Source organism: Capsicum annuum, chromosome 2, assembly GCF_002878395.1.
Source record: "Capsicum annuum cultivar UCD-10X-F1 chromosome 2, UCD10Xv1.1, whole genome shotgun sequence".
NCBI lineage: Eukaryota > Viridiplantae > Streptophyta > Magnoliopsida > Solanales > Solanaceae > Capsicum > Capsicum annuum.
Window position 1 is genome coordinate 139,139,296 of NC_061112.1, and position 11,255 is coordinate 139,150,550.

An 11,255-nucleotide genomic window follows, 5' to 3' on the forward strand; every position below is an offset into this window, starting at 1 on the left:
GTTCATAACAATGTCCTTCCGGAACTCACTTATAAAATTTTATAGAATGTGTTATTATTACAATGTTGTTATTTGTGAGGGGGGTGGGGGGTGAGGAGAATGGAGCTCAAAGAATTTATGGATAAATTGAATTATGATAGAACTATAATTATTTGACTTCAACTCTTAGGTCCCCTTTAATTTGGCCATAAAATTTTCAGTAATTATTTATTTATTTATTTATTTATTTTTGAATTAACTTTTCACTTTAGTTGAAAATCAGTATTTGATCATGAAATTGCTTTGTTTTAAATTTTGAAAGTAACTTAACTTATTTTGATTCCATCCTCATAATTCCAAATAACATGTTATCTTATCTTTTTGGTAAAAAGTATAACCAAACACAATTCTATCTTCAATTGTAACTTTAAAAAAAAAAAAAAAAATTATTTAATTGGTTATGGCCAAACGCCTACTTGATTTTCTATTTCTTACATATTCTCTTCCTAAAAAAAATTGTACAAACTGAAATGTGATAGCCAACAACATTTAGGTACTTCAAATAATGTGTTTCTGTCCACTTTCTCAAAATCTCGAGTTCATAAACCCACAAATGTAAGTCATAAAATCATGAAACTAAACATCAAAGGTTTTCAATTTCCGACTTTTGAAGTTTAACAAAACATTGTGACTTATAACTTGCCTTTATGGTATTGTTTAGATTATCTAACTTGTCAGTAATTAATCTGTGCGAGATAATTAAACAGGCATTTGCCCAAGACCTTCACATTTTTCATAACTATTCCCTCTTTCACAACACACATTCATTTTTACGCAATAGAGTCATCTAGTAAAATAAAAGTCAACAGATATTTATGTTTTACTAGTTTATGGTGTGCGCCTTGCGTGTACCTCATTTTAATGAGTTTAATTTTATAAAATTATTTCAACGTTATAAAAGAAAATATGTCTTGATTAATAAATAATTGATGATTTTATTATATACGAAAAATACTTAAATAAAAAATTAATATATTCATACAAAATCATATAAAAGCATTAAAATCCACTTTAAGCAAAGGTCCTTTGACTATAAAGGGGATCAACAACATTCAAACAAAGAAGTGTCCAACTGAATATAAACGGCATGAAAGTACTCCAAACACATTAGCATATAAAAAATTGTACAGAGACATTAGGATTCTAAGAAGTTATGATAAATTCGCGGTCTTCCCACCATGAAAAGGAGTACCTGATTAAATTTCGAAAGTCTTCAACCTCTATTGCCAACCGACCATGTGTTTCATATACCTGAAACATAAGCGAACTGAGGAAGATACTGAAGTAAAAAAGCAATACAACATCTATTATACTCAAGTAAAACCTATGCATATCAAGATTTAACACTTAACTATAACCTTATATTTTGAATTTAACAAATAAATTCAATGAACTATAATACTAACAACTAATAGACCATAATATATAGCTAAATAACATAGTAAAAATCAAGTCAAAATTAAACAAAGAAAAAGAAAAGAAAAGAAAAGAGAAGAGACAAGCCATTGATTTTGACTTTTTTCTGATCAGCACATAGCGAAAGTTTTTATGTCTCAAATTCCGCATTTTTTTTTTCAATTTGTATAATTTGCGAATCTCTAAATTGTGGAGCTATATTCTCTACACCGGCTTCTCATATTTGACAAACTAAAATAAGACAAATCACAATACGATGTATGTAAGATTATTACAAAAAAAAAAAAAAAAAAGGAGGAAGAATAAGTTCAATTGTAAGCCTGGCACAAACAGAAAGGAGAAAACTGAAAAGAAAAAACACATAAAAATTAGAAGTCAAGGAAATAATTTTTAACACTAAAATTAAAATTTAAAAAGGGCAAAATAAAGAGAACAAAATTTGAATTTAAAACCTGTAAAAGTAGGGAGGTCACCTTGTTGGAGCAATATTAAGATCATGATTTATGTAGAATGTAATAAAAATATGGTAGGAGTATTTTTTAAATTATAGAAAATTTAATTTAGACTAATAAAAGGATATTTTCCTAGTTTAACACGTAGAAAATGATTCCTAATTAGTTTTAAAGTATCAAAAATTAGAGTAATTATTAAATGACAATTATTTAAAGGAAAATAGTGAAAAAACTATTTTGTCTACGGTAAAGTCTTTTAATGAAGGATAAAAACTTTAAATCACTTTTCTAATGATCTTCACTCTTTTAATATATATAAATATAGATATAGATTATAGATCATAGATAGATATAGATTACAATATAGATTATAGATACATTAGTAATATACAAATATTATACATGATGGTACTGTGTGGACTGAAGTTTTGATAGCAAATGTATCGTATGGACTGAAGTTTTCGGGCTTGTTACATGTATTGGGCCACCTAGTGTACAACATTGTTGGGCCAATGTATACTCCCCTAGGACTAGTATGATTGGGCGAAATTCAGAAATGTCATTAAAATTGGTTGGTCTTGATATAGTTTGTTTCCTGTAAGAAATTTCTAACAAAAGTGACCTTCACAAGAGGAGGTGTGGTTTTAGAATTAGTTATCTCAAAATAATTTATCCCTAACACTCATTACTTATTCTTATATAACTTATCTTAAAATTAATAATCAAACAAGAAATAAGACAATATTAAATTTCCATCTTAGGAAAATCTATATTTGTCCAATGCACCAAACTAACCCTCGGAGATGTGTTGTCCCATATTAGTGCTCCCTACTTTCTGGTTCAGCTAAAAATTTGTCAGTTGTTACGGGCAGTTTTTACTTTACTAGTCTCGTATCTTTAGCCTTTTCAACTTTTTCCCCAAATATAGACATTTTGTACTTTGATTTACTTTTGAAACGTGAGCTAATCTCACCTTTTTTTCTGTAACACTTCAACTTTTATCCCCGAAGAATTTAAGTTTGGTGTATCATCCGTGTAACTTTTTTTTTACTACCTACTATAGCAGGTCATTCATTTCTCAGGCAAAAATGGAGGTGGAAAGAGAAAAGCAGACACAAATCGAACCCGAAACCAAAATATGCCTTAAAACTAAAAAAAGAACCAATATATGCCATATAAAAAAAAAAAGAACCAAAATAGGCTTTGTGCACTTATTAAGTGCATAATGCCTTTAAATTTGTAACGGAAGCTGAATGATAGCGTCAGAAATGTTGAAATTCACATTGTGCACTTATTAAGTGCACAATCCATTTTTTTCTAGATTGTGCACTTAATAAGTGCACAATCCATTTTTTTAACGCTTGTACACTTATTAAGTGCACAATCTCTACTCACTTTTTACAATTCCCCTTACCTGATTCAATAATTTCGCAATATATATTTTTTTTATCTTATAGAATTATAGAAAATAAAACATTTCAATGACTTCAAATTTATATAGTATAATAATTATAACCTTAATTTAGAGTCATTATATAAATTAACTTAATAATGATCTATAAGAACATTCTATGATAATTAAACTAACATTAATTGATTACTCTATTTGATCTATTTACTTGTCATATTTTTTCTGTATACGACCCTTAAAAGAATGCCCTATTCGTCCCATTTTAATTATTCTTTTGTCTTTTGTCATGTCCACTAAGAAAAATAATAATTACAAGATATTATTTATTACAAAACAGAGCATAAACCTTCTTCATTTTCTTAAATTTCGTATTAAATCAAAACATAAACGAAATTTATTTACTCTCTCTGAAACCTTCTTTTACTCTCTCTGAATATTTATTTAAACTGGGTTTTTCATTCCGTCATATTTTTTCCGTAACACTTCAATTCCTAGAAAGATAGCCAACTACTTCCTCCGTTCCAAATTTATTAATTTGATGTCTCATTTTACTTGTTTTTTTCATTAATCAAGACAAGATGATTTTTTTTTCTCATGTTTTACTCTTTGTATTAATTATTTTTTCTTCAAATTAAATTGTAAATATCATTTAATAGGAATACTATGATAAACTAGGCATGTTAATAATTATTTTTTCTTAATCAGTGTGTCATCGCAATTTAAGACGGAGGAAATAGTAATTATATTATGTTCCCAACAAGAGAATTGATTGTGGTCCTCGTGGCTCTAATAGTTTCGAAATTCTCTTTTCACCCTTGACTTTAATTTAGGGCAACAAAACTAACCCTCAAAAATATGATCCGCTTAATTTTTAAAATTTATTAACTTAATTCATTTTGATATGTCAATTTTTGTCAAAATATAAAATTGTGTTCATTTAGGCTAAATATTTATTTCGAATTGACCCATGAAAACCCTCATAAAATGTTATTGTATTTTTAATTTAATATGTTATAAATAGTGATAATAAAGAAAATATATCTTTATGAATTTTTTGGTAATTAAATATTTCTCTTTTAGTCCAATTCATCAAAAATCTTGTCCATGAGAAAAAGTAATAACCTTTTACACCACTTTTACATATATTTATCACATTGCATTTTTTTACATATATTTAAGTGGGGAAGTTAAGCCTCATTTGTTTGCACTTAATGGAGGTCTGAATCTGAATGGTTCAGACTTTAGAGCATTAAATGCATTTATTTTTTATTAAAATTTTAACTCTTAATAGGTCTGAAGGGATATTCTGGTGTTAAATAATATTCACCACTCTATTCATATTCAGCAGTCACCACCACTAACCACCTTTGCCACCGTCACCATTGTAAACCACCACCAACCACCAACCACCACCAACCGCCTCCATCATCACAACTACCATCGACAAAAAATACAGCTACCAACCACAATTGTCAACCATTACCACACCTACCACCGCTTTTATTCTAATTATATTCACCGCCACCACTGCCGTCAACAACACCACAATCAACAACCACTACCGGTCAATCCCTACTACCAACCAACTCATTTATCACAACTAGCACCACACTAACTACCACTAATACATCACAATCTCTACACATTTTTTGGTCGCCACCACCATTGTCACTAGTAACACCACATCTACCACCACTTCAACCAGTACCATCACTACAATTTATCTCTACTAACAACCATCTCCACCATCACAACAAATAGCATCTCCAACTAGCACCAACACATCGTCAATCATTATGCATTAATGTTTCAGCCAATACAATCAACACCTTAAACTACTAACATCAAGCAACGTCACATCACAACAATCACCACCACCATCAATCGTCACTATCATAACAGTCACTACAATACCAACCATCATAATTATCACCACCAACATTATTAATCACTAATATCAATCATCGTCACCGCAACCACCATTATAAGCTATCTCCACTATCACTAACAAACAAACATAAATGTTTTTTCTCAATCAAATACTAATAATTTTGTTGTATTAAATTACATACCCTTTTAATATATAATTAATTTTTTATTTGAATTGTATTTTTTATTTTATTATGTATACAAATAATTTTTTTTTACACATTCAGGTGTTGAAAAACAAACAGTCTTAATCATTCAGTTTTCAGCTCTAGAGATAACATCTTAATCATTCAGATGTGCATTCAGATTCAGACGTCTGAATCTTAAAAAAACAAATGGAGGTAAGCTTCTCTGTGTTTTCATTTGAATACATTTTGAATCTATTTTTTCCTGTTAGTTTTGAATTTAGCAATTTAATATCTTTGTGCGTACGATTATCAAAATTATAATCACGAAGGTGATATTATTTTAAAGGCTCGACAGTGATCTCGTTACACTTTAGTATATTATGCTTATGGTTAAGGGTAAGATGGGGTATTTAAGTTTCGTTACACCAAGAGCCCGATAATAAAGACATCGGGTTTGAGTTATGATGCACTATGATAATAAGATATTGAGTTAAAATCTCATGATATATGAGATTAAGTGTTTATTCATGAGTATTCAAGTTTCAATGCACTATATTGAAAACGAAGACAAAACAATATGCTTTTGATAAAAGTTATGAATGGGTTTTTATATAGACTAAGATAATAATAAATAAATTGTATTAATAAATAAATAAATCAGGTAAATCATAATTTTTAAGGACTAATTTTGTTTCCCCAAATTAAATCCATGTGGATGAATAGCTGATTGCGCAGAGAATCTCAAAAACTGATCCAAAATCAAATATTCTTGTTGGGAACGAACAGATTATAAAATTGGGTATAGCCTGCTGATTTTTTTCTTAAATTTGTTTATTCTTTTTATTTTTTCGGGAATTGAAGTGTTCAGAAAAAAATAGGACTTAAATGAAAATCTTATTTTTAATGTAATCTCCATAGAAATAGAATTCTATGTGAAATAGTCTTCTAAAACCTATTGACTTGGAGATAGAAGAGATATCTTCTCCCGAAAATCCTCATTCAGCAGTATATTATATAAATATATGTATGAGGTTTTATGTTACCCTAATAAATCACACCATTACTTATTTCCCTTCATTGCTTTAATTTGTAGCAGTGTTGGTTCTATCTATATTAATTACATTACTAGCATGGAGAACAAAACAGATACTAGTAGTGGAATATTAGTGATGGTGAGTGTGGAATCTGTTTCTTTAAATACAAAAATGAATGGAAGATTCTGTGTGAAAATTTATTTCCATCGACACAGAAGATCCGTTCAATGTTTCTCCTATTTAATATGATCAATTCCAACACCATCTCATGGAAATCAAGGACAGTGTTCATGTTCCAAAAGGGGCAAAATCTATTCGTTTCGAGGTGTTTAAGTTACGTATATTCTTTCCCAACATACAAATTGGATACCCAAGTACTCAAGAGTACTAAATCAGAGGAATTACGTTCAGAAGAAGAAAAATTTCTTTTTCAAAATACAGCAAAGGGATCGTTGAATATAGGAGTGGTACTGAGGGAGAAAGTATCAAACAAAGATGGTGCTCGTGATTATTTTGTCCTCGACTCAAACGGTTTTATGATTTCAAGTTCCAATATATAGGAGATTCCAAGATTAGTCCGGGCTAAATGATTTTCAATTTTATTCATAAGAATTCTAAAAATGTCACTTTTCTTTTATTGGAATTGTAAGATGGCAAGACATTAGACATCCCATTTCTTTCCTTAATAATAGCTAGGATTAATTAGGACATTCTTGAGTAAGACTCTTTTTAAGAGTAATTGTTAGGCTCTTGTTATATTAGTATTTTAATTCTTATCCCATGTTAATTGATTTATTTTAAAAAAGTTAACATTAAATTATTACATGTGTTTCATATGTAGTTAACAAGAAATTTAAAGGGAAATAAAATACACTAACATTGAAATAATGATTGAGTTCTAAGGGCTAAGACTTTAATTTAGGGGTAACAAAATTAGCTCTACAAATATAAAATTGGGTTCATTTTGGCTAAATATGTTGTTTAGATTGACCCATAAAAATCTTGTAGAAATATTTTTATAGGCTAAGACATTATATTGAAGTTCTAATGCACTACAATAACGACTAAGACAAAATATGAGAAGTCATAGCATCAATTTTATATAGACTAAAATTGTTGTGTCAAAAGAAATAGAGCTAATAAATAAAGTAAGTAGGTAAATTATACTTTCAAGGGCTAATTTTATTATTCGTAAATTAAAGCCTCATAGATTATGCACAGGTGAAAAATACATAACAATCCTAGCAAGTTTTAATACGTGCTTAATCTAGTAAAAAAAAAATTAAAGATGAGAAACCCAAAAATTTAGAAATTAGTTTTCCTCTTTATACTCCCTCTCAACCTAGTCTTTTAAGATCCCGTTTGGATAGAATTAAAAAAAAAAAACTTTTTCTTTTCAATTCTTAAAAGTTGAAAATAAATATAGATCAAACAGATAAGCGCTTGGATAAAAATACTAAACTGCAAAAAAGTTGGTATATACATTATACCATTACTAATTTACTGTATATGGTATATAGTTATACCATTATGATCCAATTTATCGTGGCTCTTTTTTTTTTGAAGTGTTCAGGAGAAGTAGGACTCAATGAAAATCCCTATTTTTAATGTAAATCTCCCTAGGAGTAGAGATTCGTATTAGAAATAGTCTTATTTTTCTTAATATTACCCTCAGAAATCACCATTACTTATTTTTCTTCCTTGGTTTGTAGTTTGGGCTATATTGGAGAAAAAAACACATAGTACTAGTGGAACATTAGTGATGGTTTGTGTGGAATCTGCATCTTTTAATATAAAAGAGAATGGGAAATTCTACGTGAGAATTTCCATCACCGACAACAACACGCACAAGTGATAGAATAAGCTATTCCAATAATGTCAAATGGAATTCAACAAAATGGATATAAAACATTCTTCCAAGAGAAAAGGCAACAGCTCTTCGTTTCGAGGTGTTTAAGGCACGTACATTTTTCTCTGACTCCTTAGTAGGAGTTACAACACAGAAATTAGAGACTGATCAGCTCAAGATTACTAATCTGGGGAAGAAAAATATCTTATTCCTAGTGAGCATAAGACTTTCACAAGTCTTAAGATTTGTAAAAATAAGGCTTCAAAGGGAGTGTTGAATATATCAACGGTGTTGAGGAAGAATGTATCAACTAATAATAATGCCGATCAGGATTATTTTGCCCTCAAATCTGAAGATTTTCTCATGCCCAAGCGTCAATAGAAGATTTTCTTCCTAACAGGTTAAAGTGACTCATATAAATTAGGATAGAGGGACTAATTTCTTTTTCTTTTTAAAGAAAATATTTATATTGTTTTCATAAGAGCTTTGAAAAAATTGGTTAGGATTTCCTTAAGTACGAGCCATTTCAAGATTAATTATTAGGATTTCTTTTTCGTTATGATTGATATCATTCTTCAGAGTTTGTTCTTATTATATTAGTATATCATTCTTAGATGCACATGTGTTCCATGTTAATTGATATAATTTTTTTAAATATATATAAATTATTAAATAATGTGTTTCATGATTAACACGAATTTATAATATATTAGAAATCTAAAGATCCTCAGAAACATAAGTGATTTGATCTTTTTGCCCTTCATTAAAAAATTGTTCTTTAAACAAAATTATCTTTTCACTATTTTCTTCAATTTATTATTTAATTATTTTTATTATATTAATTAGACTCCTAAATTATATAGGACTTCGAAAATATATAGAAAGAAAATTAATTAGTTTTTTCCTTTAGTCAATTAAAAAAAATACTCCTAAAATAGAATTCTATTAAGATACACATTAAACTATTTATGGTAAAATCTTTAAAAGGAACTAAATTAATGTGCACAAATTTTTGGTTTGTAGTCCTACAACTTTTTAGGGATAAAGCTATCAAGGAAAGAAAAAAACAATTTAAGAATCAAAATTTTATATATTTTTTTTAAAATACGCATGCTAAAAAAAGAGCCCCACCACTTTTTAAGGTAAAAATTTTAGGAAGCAAATATATTTTCTTTTAAAAAAATACGCATGGAAAGAAAAAAATTATTAGATTGAAGTAAAATTTGATAACATTTAACACATCTATATCAATTAGAATTTTACCTTATATATAAAAAAAATCTATTATTCTATTTAAATAGTATTTTTGATAAATTTTACTAGAAACATACGTATGATTCTTCTACTTTTATGTTTTCTTTTTATTTTAATTTTGATTGATGATTTTCTATTGCATGAAAAAAATTTATTTACAACTTAATAAAATAAAGGACGTATGTTTCAAACTCATGTATTTAAAATAACGTGACATGGTCATCTAACTTGATTCGGTTGATGTCTAGATTGGTGGATGCTTAACTTTTTAACCCTCAACTTCTTTATTGTTTTTGTTAATATAATAGAATTCAACGTGTATGTGTATATATATATATATATATATCCTATTTGTTTTCATTCAAGTCATTCTTAGTCAAAGTTTTCGCTCAGACAAGAATTATTTTCATCAAAATCGAAGCAAAACAAACCCATTGAGAATCTCTTCCTATAAATAAGGGCAACTAATGGAAATATGCTTCATATTTTGTGTTGATTGTAATGTTTGGGTTGTTTTCTACATGTGATCTGGTCGTACAAGTTATCGTTACTTTAGTTGATTAATTCGTTAACTTGACAAAGTGAAAGACTTTATGTTTCTCATCAATAATATTTTTCATCTAAATAATGCTATCTACTTTATGTTTCTCATCAATAATATTTTTCATCTAAATAATGCTATCTACTATTTATTTCTTCTAAAATGTAAGCAGGTATCTTATCACATATTCTATATTGCTTAATTCCTTTGGTGGTATCATATCCTTTTATGTTTGCATACGTATCTCCTCTAGATTTCGTTTTATAGACGTATTCTTGTGCAAATTATGGAGTTCAATATGTGTGTATTTGTGTATTTTATTTGTTTTTCTCCTCACAAATAATTGATGTTTTTTATAAAAAAAAATAAAATTATTAATTAAGATAAAATACATGTGCAAAGTATGTACACTTGACTAGTTTGAAGAAAAACGAAATACAAACTTAAAATGTTGAACAGTGAGTTTATTATTAACTGTTGACATCGGCACGAAAGATAAATCGACTATGAATTAAGAAAACATTATATTCGAAGTGCTGAAAGTGTAACATGTTACATGCATTAAACCTTTTTTTGTTTTTTCTATTTTTGTTCACCCCTAGTTTTGGTTCTTTATCTATGTTTTTTTTTTTTACAATATTGTTAGAAATAATAATTGAGCTTTTAAAGAGTGAATTTTTTAATTTAAAAATGGAGCACTGTTTTATTTCGCTAACATAGAAGACATGCAAGGTAATTAGTTGCATTCAAAAATAGCGATGTAAAATTGACAATAAAAGAGGGTACAATTGATTAGGATTTCTTTAAGTGCTAGGCTTTTCAAGATTAATTATTAGGATTTCTTTTTTCTTATGATATCATTAATTCTTTTCATATATTAGGTTTTGAATGGTGCGTCTTATGTTAATTGTACATTATAAATTTATCTATAATATATTAAAAATGTAAAGACCTTAGAATAGTGATTTGAACTTTTTGTCTTTCGTTTTTTCCCAATTTATAATTCAATTATCTTTATAAAATTGAATCCTAAAATATATGGGATCAGGGCTTTAATATATAGTAAGACATTTTTCTAAAAAATTGATTTTTTTTATTTGGTAGCATTGATAATTACCATAATTAAAATTGTAAATAAAATTTGTTTTATATGAAAAACGTCACTTACTATTTTTCTTAAATATTTGTCATTTAATTATTTA